The 14,987-nt window shown below is 41.0% G+C and overlaps 1 long non-coding RNA gene across 2 annotated transcripts; it reads left to right on the plus strand.

Moving 5' to 3' along the window:
* Window positions 1-10,031: 10,031 nt before the first annotated feature.
* On the plus strand, window positions 10,032-14,077 carry LOC125538566 (uncharacterized). Of its 2 annotated transcripts, XR_007296438.1 has the most exons (6): window positions 10,033-10,600; window positions 11,574-11,711; window positions 12,113-12,269; window positions 12,719-12,919; window positions 13,364-13,430; window positions 13,795-14,077. It is a non-coding gene; the product is annotated as an uncharacterized LOC125538566 (long non-coding RNA). The 2 variants fall into 2 exon arrangements; XR_007296437.2 differs by having other exon boundaries at window positions 10,032-10,600; window positions 11,574-12,269.
* The last annotated feature ends 910 nt before the right edge of the window (window positions 14,078-14,987 follow it).

A 14,987-nucleotide genomic window follows, 5' to 3' on the forward strand; every position in this document is an offset into this window, starting at 1 on the left:
CGTCTAACTTGTTTTTGCAGGGCATGTTGTGATGTGATATGGTCAAGACGCGATGAGATATAAATTGTTGTATGAGATGATCATGTTTTGTTAAAGTTATCGGCAACTAGCTGGAGCCTTACGGTTGTCTCTTTATTGCATAAGATGCAAGTGCCATACAATTGATTTACTTTATCGCTATGTGATAGCAATAGTTGGCGAGACGACCGTGTGATGACACGTTGATAGAGATCAAGATGATGGAGATCATGGTGTCATGTCGGTGGCGATGGAGATTATGACGGTACTTTGGAGATGGAGATCAAAGGCACAAGATGATGACGGCCATATCATGTCACATAATTTGATTGCTGGTGATGTTTTATCTTTTATGCATCTTATTTTGCTTAGTACGCCGGTAGCATTATGAGATGATCCCTTACTAAAGTTTCAAGGTATAAGTGTTCTCCCTGAGTATGCACCATTGTGATAGTTCTTCATGCTAAGACACCATGTGATGATCGGTTGTGATAAGCTCTACGTTCACATACAATGGGTGCAAGCCAATTTTGCACATGCAGAATACTCGGGTTAAACTTGACGAGCCTAGCATATGCAGATATGGCCTCGAAACACTAAGACCGAAAGGTCGAACGTAAATCATATAGTAGATATGATCAACATAGTGATGTTCACCATTGAAAACTACTCCATCTTGCTATGTCTTGAGCTTGCGTTGGTTTTCCCCGAAGAGGAAGGGATGATGCAGCAGAGTAGCGTAAGTATTTCCCTCAGTTTTTGAGAACCAAGGTATCAATCCAGTAGGAGCCTACGCTCAAGTCCCTCGTACTTGCACAAAGTGATAGCTACTCGCAACCAACGCGATTAGGGGTTGTCAAGCCCTTCACAGTCACTTACGAGAGTGAGATCTGATAGATAGAATATTTTTGGTATTTTTGATATAAAGATGCAAAGTAAAAAGTAAAAGCAAAGTAAATAGCAAAACAATATAAAAGTAATGGAGATTGATATGATGAGAATAGACCCGGGGGCCATACGTTTCACTAGTGGCTTCTCTCAAGAGCATAAGTATTCTACGGTGGGTGAACAAATTACTGTTGAGCAATCGATAGAATTGTGCATAATTATGAGAATATCTAGGAATGATCATGTATATAGGCATCACGTCCGTGACAAGTAGATCGAAACGATTCTGCATCTACTACTATTACTCCACTCATCGATCGCTATCCAGCATGCATCTAGAGTACTAAGTTAAAAACAGAGTAACGCCTTAAGCAAGATGACATGATGTAGAGAGATAAATTCATGCAATATGAAATAAACCCCATCTTGTTATCCTCGATGGCAACGATGCAATACGTGCCTTGCTGCCCCTCCTGTCACTAGGTAAGGACACCGCAAGATCGAACCCAAAGCTAAGCACTTCTCCCATGGCAAGAACTACCAATCTAGTTTGCCAAACCAAACAGATAATTCAAAGAGAGTTGCAAAGATAACCAATCATGCATAAAAGAATTCAGAGAAGATTCAAATATTATTCATAGATAGACTTGATCATAAACCCACAATTCATCGGTCAAAACAAACACACCGCAAAAACAAGATTACATCGAATAGATCTCCACAAGAGAGGGGGAGAACTTTGTATTGAGATTCAAAGAGAGAGAATAAGCCATCTAGCTACTAACTATGGACCCGAAGGTCTGAGGTGAACTAGTCACACTTCATTGGAGAGGCTATGATGATGTAGAAGCCCTCCGTGATGACGGCCCTCTTCCGGTGGAGCTCCGGAACAGGCCCCAAGATGGGATCTCGTGGATACAGAAAGTTGCGGCGGTGGAATTAGGTTTTTGGCTCCTCTTCTGATCGTTTGGGGGTATGTGTGTATATATAGGAGGAAGGAGTACGTCGGTGGAGCACCGAGGGGCCCATGAGGCAGGGGGCGCGCCCTAGGGGGGCGTGCCCCCCACCCTCGTGACCTCCTCTTTGATCCCTTGCAGTAGGGTCCAAGTCTGCTGGATCATGTTCGGTGAGAAAATCATGTTCCTGAAGATTTTATTCCGTTTGGACTCCGTTTGATATTCCGTTTATCTGAAACACTGAAATAGGCAAAAAAACAGCAATTCTGGGCCGGGCCTCCGGTTAATAGGTTAGTCCCAAAAATAATATAAAAGTGGAAAATAAAGCCCAATATAGTCCAAAATAGTAGATAATATAGCATGGAGCAATCAAAAATTATAGATACGTTGGAGACGTATCACATCTCACATGATGATCAGACATGGTTTAGTTGATATGGATCACGTGATCACTTAGATGATTAGATGGGTGTCTATCTAAGTGGGAGTTCTTAAGTAATATGATTAATTGAACTTAAATTTATCATGAACTTAGTCCTGATAGTATTTGCATATCTATGTTGTAGATCAGTTGCTCGCGTATAGCTTCCCCGTTTTATTTATGATATGTTCCTAAAGAAAACTATGCTGAAAGGTGTTAGTAGCAATGATGCGGACTAGCTCCGTGATCTAAGGATTATCCTCATTGCTGCACAGAAGAATTATGTCCTTGATGCACCGCTAGGTGACGGACCTTTTGCAGGAGCAGATGCAGACGTTATGAATGTTTGACAAGCTCAGTATGATGACTACTTGATAGTTTAGTGCGCCATACTTTATGGTTTAGAACCAGGATTTCAAAAACGTTTTGAACGCCATGGAGCATATGAGATGTTACAAGAGCTGGAATTGGTATTTTAGACTCATGCCTGTGTTAAGAGGTATGAGACCTCTGACAAGTACTTTGCCTACAAGATGTAGGAGAATAGCTCAGCTAGTGAGCATGTGCTCAGAATGTCTGATTACTACAATCACTTGAATCAAGTGGGAGTTAATCTTCCAGATAAGATAGTGATTGACAGAGTTCTCTAGTCACTATCACCAAGTTACTAGAACTTTGTGATGAACTATAATATGCAAGGGATAACAGAAACAATTCCCAAGCTCTTTGCGATGCTGAAATTGGCGAAGGTAAAAATCAGGAAAAAGCACGAAGTGTTGATGGTTGACAAGACCACTAGTTTCAAGTAAAAGGGCAAGGGAAAGAAAGGGAACTTCAAGAAGAATGGAAAGCAAGTTGCCACTCCCGTGAAGAAGCCCAAAGCTAGACCTAAGCCTGAAATTGAGTGCTTCTACTGCAAAGGGAATGGTCACTCGAAGCGGAACTACCCCAAATACTTGGCGGATAAGAAGAATGGTAAAGTGAACAAAAGTATATTTGATATACATGTAATTTATGTGTACTTTACTAGTGTTCATAGTAACCCCCAGGGTATTTGATACCAGTTCAGTTGCTAAGATTAGTAAATCAAAAGAGGATTTGCAAAATGAACAGATACTAGTTAAGGGCAAGGTGACGATGTGTGTTGGAAATGATTCCAAGGTTGATAAGATCACCATCGCACACTCCTTTTACCTTCGGGATTAGTGTTGAACCTAAAATAAATGTTATTTGGTGTTTGCGTTGAGCATGAATATGATTGGATCATGTTTATTGCAATACAGTTATTCATTTAAGTCAAAGAATAATTGTTGTTCTGTTTACATGAATAAAACCTTCTATGGTCATACACTTAATATAAATGGTTTATTGAATCTCGATTGTAGTGATACACATATTCATAATATTGATGCCAAAAGATGCAAAGTTAATAATGATAGTGCAGCATACTTGTGGCACTGCCGTTTAGGTCATATTGGTGTAAAGCGCATGAAGAAACTACATGCAGATGGACTTTTGGAATCACTTGATTATGAATCATTTGGTGCTTGCGAACCATGCCTCATGGGCAAGATGACTAAGACTCCGTTCTCCGGAACAATGGAGCGAGCCACTGACTTATTGGAAATAATACATACTGATGTATGCGGTCCGATGAGTGTTGAGGCTCGCGGTGGGTATCGTTATTTTCTAACCTTCACAGATGATTTGAGCAGATATGAGTATATCTACTTAATGAAACACAAGTCTGAAACGTCTGGAAAGTTCAAAGAATTTCAGAGTGAAGTGGAGAATCAACGTAACAAGAAAATAAAGTTTCTACGATCTGATCGCGGAGACGAAATATTTGAGTTACGAGTTTGGCCTTTAGTTGAAACAATGTTGAATAGTTTTGCAACTCACGCCACCAAGAACACCACAGTGTAATGGTGTGTCCGAACATCATAACCGTGCTTTATTAGATATGGTGCGATCTATGATGTCTCTTACCGATTTACCACTATCATTTTGGGGTTATGCATTAGAGACAGTTGCATTCACCTTAAATAGGGCACCGTCTAAAAATACGTTGAGATGACACCGTATGAACTGTGGTTTAGCAAGAAACCTAAGCTGTCATTTATTAAAGTTTGGGGTTGCGATGCTTATGTGAAAAGGTTTCAGCCTGATAAGCTCAAACCCAAATCGGAGAAGTGTGTCTTCATAGGATACCCAAAAGAAAGTATTGGGTACACCTTCTGTCATAGATCCGAAGGCGAGATCTTTGTTGCTAAGAGTGGATCCTTTCTAGAGAAGGAGTTTCTCTCGAAAGAAGTGAGTGGGAGGAAAGTAGAACTTGATGAGGTAATTGTACCTTCTCCCGAATTGGAAAGTAGTTTATCACAGAAATCAGTTACAGTGATGCCTACACCAATTAGTGAGGAAGTTAATGATGATGATCATGAAACTTCAGATCAAGTTACTACATAACCTCGTAGGTCAACCAGAGTATGTTCTGGACCATAGTGGTACGGTAATCCTGTTCTGGAAGTCATGTTACTAGACCATGATGAACCTACGAACTATGAGGAAGCGATGATGAGCCCAGATTCCGGAAAATGGCTTGAGGTCATGAAATCTGAGATCGGATCCATGTATAAAGAACAAAGTATGGACTTTGATTGACTTGCCCGATGATCAGTGAGCCATTGAGAATAAATGGATCTTCAAGAGGAAGATGGACATTGATAGTAGTGTTACTATCTACAAAGCTCGAATTGTCGCAAAAGATTTTCGACAAGTTCTAGGTGTTGACTACAATGAGATTTTCTCACTCGTATCGATGCTTAAAAGTCTGTCTGAATCATGTTAGCAGTTGCCGCATTTTATGAAATCTGGCAAATGGATATCAAAACTACATTCCTTAATGGAATTATTAAAAAAAGAGTTGTATATGATGCAACCAGAAGGTTTTGTCAATCCTAAAGATGCTAATAAAGTGTGCAAGCTCCAGCGATCCATCTATGGACTGGTGCAAGCATCTCAGAGTTGGAATATGCACTTTGATGAGTTTATCAAAGCATATAGTTTTATACAGACATTTGGAGAAGCCTGTATTTACAAGAAAGTGAGTGGGAGCTCTGTAGCATTTCTGATATTATATGTGGATGACATATTGTTGATCGGAAATGATACTAAATTTTTGGATAGCATAGAAGGATACTTGAATAAGAATTTTTCAATGAAAGACCTCGGTAAAGTTGCTTACATATTGGGCATCAAGATCTATAGAGATAGATCAAGAAGCTTGGTAATTTTTTCAATGAGTACATACCTTGACAAGTTTTTGAAGTAGTTCAAAATGGAACAGTCAAAGAAGGAGTTCTTGACTGTGTTGCAAGGTGTGAAGTTGAGTAAAGACTAAAAACCCAACCACGACAGAAAATAGAAAGAGAATGAAAAAGTCATTCCCTATGCCTCAGTCATAGGTTCTATAAAGTATGCTATGATGTGTACCAGACCTATTGTATACCTTAGCATGATTTTGGCAAGGGAGTACAATAGTGATCTAAGGAAATATTTCTCGGTTATGGAGGTGATAAAAGAGTTCGTCATAAAGAGTTACGTCGATGCAAACTTTTGACACCGATCTAGATGACTCTAAGTCTCGATCTAGATACATATTGAAAGTGGGAGCAATTAGCTAGAGTAGCTCCGTGTATAGTATTGCAGACATAGAAATTTGCAAAATACATATGGATCTGAATGTTGCAGACCCGTAGACTAAACTTCTCTTACAAGCAAGACATGATCACTCTTTGGGTGTTAATCACATAGCGATGTGAACTAGACTATTGACTCTAGTAAACCCTTTGGGTGTATTAGTCACATGGAGATGTGAACTAATCACATAAAGATGTGAAACTATTGGTGTTAAATCACATGACGATGTGAACTAGATTATTGACTCTAGTGCAAGTGGGAGACTGAAGGAAATATGCCCTAGAGGCAATAATAAAGTTATTATTTATTTCCTTATATCATGATAAATGTTTATTATTCATGCTAGAATTGTATTAACCAGAAACTTAGTAAATGTGTGAATACATAGACAAACAGAGTGTCCCTAGTATGCCTCACCTTGACTAGCTCGTTAATCAAAGATGGTTAAGTTTCCTAACCATGGACATGTGTTGTCATTTGATAAACGGGATCACATCATTAGAGAATGATGTGATGGACTAGACCCATCCGTTAGCTTAGCACTAATCGTTTAGTTTATTGCTATTGCTTTCTTCATGACTTATACATTTTCCTATAACTATGAGATTATGCAACTCCCGAATATCGGAGGAAGAATACTTAGTGTGGAATCAAATGTCACAACGGAACTTGGTGATTATAAAGATGCTTTACAGGTGTCTCCGATGGTGTTTGTTGAGTTGGCATAGATCGTGATAAGGATTTGTCACTCCGATTGTCGGAGAGGTATCTCTGGGCCCTCTCGGTAATGCACATCACTATAAGCCTTGCAAGCAATGTGACCAATGAGTTATTTGTGGGATGTTGCATTACGGAACGAGTAAAGAGACTTGCCGGTAACGAGATTGAACTAGGTATTGAGATACCGACAATCGAATCTTGGGAAAGTAACATACCGATGACAAAGGGAACAATGTATGTTGTTATGCGGTTTGACTAATAAAGATCTTCATAGAATATGTAGGAACCAATATGAGCATCTACGGCCCGCTATAGCTTATTGACCGGAGATGAGTCTCGGTCATGTCTACATAGTTCTCGAACCCGTAGGGTCCGCACACTTAACGTTCACTACAAGAAATATGTCAACTAGTGACCTTGTGTCAGTGACCCTGGAAGAATTGGTCATAGATCTATGACCATTTCAGATCAATTCGTCAAAAGTTGTTCGGGGGGCTCCAAACACTAAACTATAACGACCATTTTGGTTAGAAAGGTCGTAATTTCCTTACACTAAATGGTCATAAAGCAGATAGCACTAGTCCGCTGCCTTATTTCTAGCTGATCACGACCAATATAGAAGGTCATAACCTTATATATTGTGGTGGGTTGCTATGACTAGGCGCCACCTCATCAGTTTTGCCTATGTGTCATGTCCATTTGGCATTTTTTGCCCCAGGTTGTGAAGCAACCTATATTTCTGTCATTTCCAAAATTCCCAAAAAAATCTCATAAATTCTTTGGGTCATATCTTCGTCAAATATGTAAAAAACCTTCCTTTCCTAGTTCAAAAATAATTCAACAATATTCATTTTCATATTTTGTTCAGAGCAACACTTTGTGAAGGAAGTACCACTTTGGCATGTCCAAATAGTATCCATTTTCTACAGTGCTTTCCTATGCCCAAATAACCATCCTCCACCAAATGCCAGCTCAATCCATTTATTATTTTGAGCCCAGCTTCAACATTCATATTTATGTCCAGTGTGGTACTTTCCAAAGCAAGTACCACCTAGGCTCCTCCTTTTGAGCTGAAAATTTGTGAAGACGGTCTTCTTAATAACGGATCATCCTCAGCCAAAACTCACGCCCATTAGCCATGTACATTTCCTGTACCGCCAATCAAACACTTGGCTGCTAATTCATGTTTGAGCATCGATCGATCTCCTCGTGAGAATATTATGTTGTAATTTTCTTCCTAGCACCTACCTCGGGAGTTCCCAGCCCACTAGACATGCCTAGGCCACCCAGAACAAATGGCAACGCCACGGTCACGCGGTGACCACGCGACGGGCATGCAAGTTTACGTGCTCTAGAGTTGGGGCCCTCGACCACCACCCAAACCTCGACGTATCGCCACCAAACCATGTATTTATGATTAAATAGGTACTTATGTAACTAGAAATCATTTTTGGAAAAAAATAAATAGCAAACTATGAGGCAGCTGCAGTTCAAATTTGACCCGCTTCCAACTGAATCGGCGAAAATTTGTCTTTTTCACGAGAGGCGGATCAAAACTTTTTACACCCAACCATTTTGTCAATTGTGCATTAAATATGTCCTAGTATTTTAGAAAATTTATTTGGTCCAATTTTGCAACAATTATTTGGGAGGTCCTTCACAAAAAACCTCCTTTTGGGCATTCAAAAAATGGAAAATGGTTTTTCGTCCAAAGAAAATGAAAACTTCCTTAGGCAACATTGTTTGCCATTCCAATACGCACCCGTGTGCACAATATGATATCATTTGAATAAACTATGCCATGAATGTGGCCATAAGATTGATCATTTGGCTTGAAAGACATTGATCTCCACACATGATAGCTCGTTTCTGAGAACACTTTTTTAAAATAATTTCCGTATTACAAGTTTGTTATTTTTCCTGGGAACTTGGCCACATATAATGACACAATGCGAAGGCTTCCCAATTTTTTGATTTTTTTTGAATTTTTTATGCCCATTTCAAAATGCAGTCAAAACATCAGGAATGACCGTTCCTAGCTAGTGGTTGAATCTTGGAATATTTTTGGTGTTTCTCTGATTAAATAGATACTTATGTACCTAGAAATGATTTTTGCAAAAAATAAATAGAAAACTACAAGGCATCTACAGTTCAAATTTGACCCGCTTCTAGCTGAATCGGCGGCAATTTGTCTTTTTCACGAGAGGTGGATCAAAAACTTTTTACACCCAACCATTGGGTCAATTGTGCATTAAATATGGCCTAGTATTTTAGAAAAATGATTTGGTCCAATTTTGCAAAAATTATTTGGGAGGTCCTTCACACAAAAAAACCCTCCTTTTGGGCACTCGAAAAATGGAAAATGGTTTGTTTGTCCAAAGAAAATGAAAACTTCCTTAGGCAACATTGTTTGCCATTCCAATATGCACCCTTGTGCACAATATGAGATCATTTGAATAAACTATGTCATGAATGTGGCCATAAGATTGATCATTTGGCTTGAAAGCCATTGATCTTCACACGTGATAGCTCGTTTCTGAGAACACTTTTTTAAAATAATTGTCGTATTACAAGTTTGTTATTTTTCCTGGGAACTTGGCCACATATAATGACACAATGCGAAGGTTTCCCAATTTTTGATTTTTCTGAATTTTTTATGCCCGTTTCAATATGCGGTCAAAACGGCAAGAATGACCGTTCCTAGCTAGTGTTGAATCTTGGAATTTTTTTAGTGTTTCTCTGATTAAATAGATACTTATGTACCTAGAAATGATTTTTGGGAAAAATAAAGAGCAAACTACAAGGCAGCTACAATTCAAATTTGACCCGCTTTCAGCTGAATCGGTGAAAATTTATCTTTTTCACGAGAGGTGGATCAAAACTTTTTACACCCAACCATTTGTTCAATTGTGCATTAAATATGGCCTAGTATTTTAAAAAAATGATTTGGTCCAATTTTGCAACAATTATTTGGGAGGTCCTTCACACAAAAAAAACTCATTTTGGGCACTTAGAAAATGATTAAAAATAGCTAGAAAGATCAGAAATGCGTAAAAATTGGTCCTTATCCATAAAATATGGTCTAACTCTAGTGAAAATTTGTGTGGTAACCTTTTGCAAAATATTTTTGATAGCTACTTCACAAAATCCCTCTACTTTTCATACTTGGAAACTCGTTTAAATTACTGGTTTTCCGAACCAATCAGAACAATTCCCACGGATCGATGACATGGCGCTCATCCATCCATCCATCTCTCCATCCCACATCCATCCATCCATCTATCTACAGAAAAAAGGAATTTTTTTTGAAAAAGAGGTACCCCCACCCGCAGCCCAAACCCTATCTTAGATCCCCCGTCTCCTCGCCGCCGCCGCCCCCTCCCGATCTAGTCCTCCCTCCCACCGCCGACCTCAAGCAAGGACGACGGAGATCCAATCCTCTCCCCACGCGGCAACCCTTCCTCCTACCCACCGCTGACCTCGCCGTCCTCCTCACCCATCGCCCACCTCGTCCCTCCGTCCCCTCACCATCTCTCCCTACCCTCCGCCCTCTGCCCCCGCACCCCATACTGTCCACCATGGCCGTCTCCCCCTCCTCCTTGCTCTGGATCCCTGCACCAACCCACCACCCCGCCATGGGGGCATGTCCGTGGTGGCTACCCTTCCATGCCGTCTCCCCGTAGTAGGCATCGGCACCGGGCGACGGTGACGACACCAACGGGCCCACCGGCGTGCCCGTGCCCTTCTCCCGTGCGGGCGGCTGTTCCGGCGAGGGTCGACGCCGCAGGCGGTGCGTGAGGAGGTGGACGACTTCCTCGGCAGCAGCAAGTGCGCCTTCAAGTAAGAGGTCGACGTCTGCATCCGCCGCCTCCAGCGCCAGGAGCTCTACCTCAAGGTCCGCCCCTTCCTCCCCCCTCCCAATCTCGTCGCTAGCCTTGGTTCCAGCTGCATGCCGACCTCCATCACTTTTGCGGCAGAATACACCATCTGAGGTTCTGCTTACTGGTGTGGTAGTGTGCCATTAGCTTCGTAGGCCACAAAATCATTGGCTGGTTTGGCCCTCTAAAATGATTAATTTGATTATTAGCTGCATTGTATGTTTGCTCTCAGGATATCGAGATTGTTGTGGGGGTATTGATGTTGTCAATTTGCTAAGTGAAACAATGATAAATGTCTGAAACATTGAAATGAAAAGAAATGCCCCTCTATGTGTTCCTCCGTTTATGTCCCCCTCTACCCGGTGTTGTTTATGCTAACAGGACATCTCTGTTGTTGGTGATTCAGTTGTGGAATGTAGTACTGACTGGTGTAGGATACATTTTAATGCTGTCTTCAGGCCATGTTTTCTTCTGTTTAAGCGGACACTGTATAGTCTAGTGTAAGGTTGACCTCCATTTTGCTGATGAAAGACCGTCATTTATTTCTTATAACTGCCCTGTTTGATTTCATCTGTAGTTTTATGAATGACCTTTAGCTTCTCCCCCCTGCCAAAAGAAACTTGTACCACAATTTCTTCCCCATTTCTTTCGCACAGTTAGGTTCTTAGTCTCTAGTTTACTAGTCCTGTGGTTCTGGGTTGTGCTTAGTTGCAAAGAGCCGTTTGGAGCATCTCCTTGCTGTGGGTGTCTCTTTCAGTAAGCGTTTTGCTTATTGTCCTTAGTGTGCTGCTATCCATACTTCTGAGCATATTATTGTCTAGCCTCTTTTGTGATTAGTCCTCATTTTTAATGACGTTATTGTTTATCTAAGATCATTTGAAGTTTTGAGCTGGCACCTAGCTAGCCTCTTTTGTGATTAGTCTTCAAATGTCATCCACATTATTTTTTTTGTTAATTTTGTTCCTTGTATGAACAACCTTATAATTTTAGGCAGGAGCCGGAGGCGCAGCCACGCAAGGTTGAGCCGGCCATGGAGATCCTCTTCCTCTACAGCTACGACAACTGCGGCAAGACCTTCGTCGATGTGGCTGCCTTGAGGAAGCATTCCCACATGCATGGCGGATGGCAGTATGTTTGCGAGGAGCCCGGCTGTGGGAAAGTGTCTCTAGTAAAAGATTACTTTATGCGTTTACCAGTGCCTACTCTAGCGTTGGTGAACTTATCCACTTACTACTGTTGGTGAACTTCCATTTGTTTTCATGCTCAGATGCGAAATAGATTTAAGCTCCTTATCTTTCATATTATCCACAAGGACCTTCCTATGCTGTGCTTAGTTATTCCTGGAGTTACGGCCCAATAGATTTGTTTTAGTACAACTATACATGTAAGACGTTTGGTTATGTCCTAAATTGATAAAATGAAAAAACTATCATATGTGTCCTTGCTGCTGATGGGAGAATGTAATTCCTAACTACGTGACTGTTCTTTTTGTACAGAAATGATGAATCCTTTTTCTGTTTGTTTTGCAGAAATTTGTAGATAGCTCAAAGTTGAACAACTCCCTCAATGATGAATCCCTTCTCTTCTTCTGGTTTCCTTCATCCCCGCATCTGATTCCTGCGTGCGTGTGGTCTCTGCAGTTTGCTCCCTCGATCTGCTATGGTCTACTTCAGCTCGTGTGAATAGGTCAAACTACTTCTTTTGTGTGCTTCAAACTGCTATTTTGGGTGTAGAAAATTTTCATTAGTACTAGTAAACGGTGGCATCACATCTCTGATATTATGCTGCTGCTGATGTGCTATTTATAGCTACAGTTTGACAATACTCATTAGGCTTGCTAGACATATAGGTCTTCTTGCACAAATAAAACATCATAGAGTTAGTCAAGTATTTGCATAGATATGTCTTCTTGCGCCACATCACTTGGTCCTGGATAGAAGAATATGGTGCTGGTTGCACCTTTCTTCGATAATCTGACCTGGTGTAATTTTTCCAGTAACTGATCTCGTGTACCCAAATCTAGTATGTATCTTTTATGTTTGCTGAAGCGTACTATGCTTGCTAAGACCAGGTTTCTGTTCTTTTTGGTATTACTTGGATCTTTTTTGACAATCTAACTAGACGATTGTTTCCAGCCTTTGAACTCCTAGGAGATTTTAACACAAATTGTAAAAGATGCTGCCCTGCTAAAGGAGGATGAGGATGAGGGGCGCACCTAGCCATTAGCCCTGCTCTGCTCAAGGAGGAGGGGCATGAGAGGCCTTCTCCTATTCCCCTAGTGTGACCAAGAGGTCCTGCCCGAGATCATGCACGGCCATGATGACCCACCACGGCAGGTAGCATCTGCATCTCTCTCCCCCTCTTTCTCTGCTTACTAATGCCGCTAAACTAAGGAATATTAGATGCAAATCCTGGTTATGTCAAGGAATTCAAGAGGGATTTGTATGCACAAGTCCAGTTTTTTATTTAGTTAGTACCAAACAGAGAAGATGCAGTCCAGATTGGTTAATGTTGCTGCAACCACATGGATTTGTATCTATGCAACCATCTCCCTGTTGTTTGTGTTATTTGGATTGCAAGAAATTCAGTTTTGGGTGACCTGCACTTAGTTTAACTTCTCTAAATAATCAACCGTCTTACATAAATATGTCGTGTCATGCTCCTTTCTTCTCTTTGCCATGAATTGGTGTAACTTGATGGCACTAGTCGAATAAACTATTCTGTTAATTTCCTAGTATATGTGAACTAATTTTGCGTGCGTCTTCCATGCATGTTTGCAGCCACATCTCTGGGTACAAGAACCAGTTCCAGAACTTCATCAAGCACCTGCGCGAAATGGGTGATGAGGTAGTACATTTTTCTACTATCATTGGTTGAGTACTACTGAATACTTATGCTGGTGGGTTTGACACAACTATAGGATAGTGGATTAGTAGCATGCCTATTTGACTTAGTTTCTGGTGTGACCTACAATTCCTAGATGTGCATACTATAGAATGTTGACTGTAGTGTGGTACACTTCCTGGAGCATAGTAATGCCTTACCAAGTAGCAATTGCATGAAGATAGTCCACAACACAAAAACTATGTGTAATGGATCCATGACTTACAATCTGTACATGAATACCCATGTGTAATGACTTATTTTTTGCATCGTCTGGACATTTTTTTGCTGTTGTATTGTTTCTCACTCATGATTGATCTACTGCCAGGTGAAGGTTTTCAATTGTTGAAGGAGGAGGACAATAGGAACTTCTATGATGTCTTGTCATCTATTTTTTTTCTTTGCTGTAGAATAGTTTTGCTTGGCACTTACTGGTTCCTTGGATGTAAAGATATGTACTGCTAGAATGAATGCATGTAAAGATATTTTGGGCTCCTATAATATTCCATGTTGCTTTGAAAATGTATTGGAACTGGGCTAGGCCCAAGATAGCTTGTAGTGTGATGTGTTGTAATGCCAATGGCATAATAAAAGAAGTTGGATTGGATCAATTATTTCGGCCCAGCCCAAGATATATTGAACAATTATTTTTGAGGGGAAAACTTCAGAGGCCCAGCAAAGAAATGGCCTAGAAAAAGCAAGACCAAAAAAATCTATCAAAAGGGATAGGCAAAGAAATTTAAAAGGCCGGATTACTGGGCCAGGCCCATGTAGCTAGCGAAAATTAACAAAAATATATATTAAAAAGACTGAATTAATGGGCTCGGCCCATCTAAAGCACTGAAATGGACCGGGCTGATTCTAAGTAATGACCTTTTCAATTGGTCGCAATTTTGCCACGTCAGATTGCCACGTCGGATCTGACGTGGCCTGGGCAGACAGCCAATGACCAAAATAAAAGGTCATGGGTTCAACGACCTTCTGTGAGAAGGTCGTTAATTTTAGTTTACGACCGCCAGCTTTTGACCTTTTGTTTTTGGTCACAAAAAGGTCGCAAATGAAAAACTATGACCTTTCAGCGGCAAATAGTGAGGGTCACAAGTTGACATATTTCTTGTAGTGGTTCAATGACGATCGATATTATGAGTTTACATGTTTTGATATACCGAAGGTAGTTCGGAGTCCCGGATGTGATCACGGACATGACGAGGAGTCTCGAAATGGTTGAGACACAAAGATTGATATATTGGACGATGTTATTCGGACACCGGATGAGTTCCGGGGTCACTGAATAAATATCGTAGTGCCGGGGGTTATCGGAAACCCGGGGGGGGGGGGGAATAATGGGCCAACATGGGCCTTGTGTGAGAGAGAGAGGAGAGGGCCCTAGGGATGCCCCCTCCCTTGAGGAGTCCGAATTGGACTGGGAGGGGGCGTCTCCCCCTCCCTTTCCTTCTCCCTCTCTCCCTCTCCTTCCTTCCCCCTCTCTTCCCTCGTGGGAAACCTACTAGGAATAGGATT

This window comes from Triticum urartu, chromosome 2A (genome assembly GCF_056163025.1).
Source record: "Triticum urartu cultivar PI428250 chromosome 2A, HENAU_Tu73, whole genome shotgun sequence".
In the NCBI taxonomy this organism is placed as follows: domain Eukaryota; kingdom Viridiplantae; phylum Streptophyta; class Magnoliopsida; order Poales; family Poaceae; genus Triticum; species Triticum urartu.